Source organism: Morone saxatilis, unplaced genomic scaffold (genome assembly GCF_004916995.1).
Source record: "Morone saxatilis isolate NCDOM2014 unplaced genomic scaffold, NCSU_SB_2.0 Contig15, whole genome shotgun sequence".
Classification (NCBI taxonomy): domain Eukaryota; kingdom Metazoa; phylum Chordata; class Actinopteri; family Moronidae; genus Morone; species Morone saxatilis.
Window position 1 is genome coordinate 26064210 of NW_023339707.1, and position 414 is coordinate 26064623.

At 37.2% G+C, this 414-nt stretch overlaps 1 protein-coding gene across 1 annotated transcript in view; it reads left to right on the forward strand.

Moving 5' to 3' along the window:
* pcsk1nl (proprotein convertase subtilisin/kexin type 1 inhibitor, like) overlaps positions 1 to 414 on the forward strand; it is a 4301-nt gene that overhangs the window by 1012 nt on the left and 2875 nt on the right. The window lies entirely within an intron of this gene.

Genomic DNA, 414 nt, shown 5'->3' on the forward strand with positions numbered 1-414 from the left:
ATTGTCCTAAGGCATGGATGTGTGCAAATAGATTTGAATTTGTTTCAACTTTAGTTTTCCTGATCTTCTTCAGCCCCTGACTAATGCATGTTCTCACTGACAAGATAATCTTGACTCTTCAACTCTTAACAAAGATTCATATGACCTTGGTTATACAATATTAGTAAAGACTTGACATTTGTTATTCCAGGGTTAAATTAAATCCTTCCTCACTCAGTTGTTTTTGTTTTCCGAAAAGGCGACAACAAAAGCAAAAAACACGGTCTGCACTTTCACTGTAGACTAACCAAGACCTGTTCACCCTCTCACCATTTTTCATTACTATGTAATAGTTTGCCTTTGTGAATCTGCGGCCCTTTTCATTTTGTGGGAAGTCTTTATCTTTGACCTCTATAACCACCACCCCTATAACCA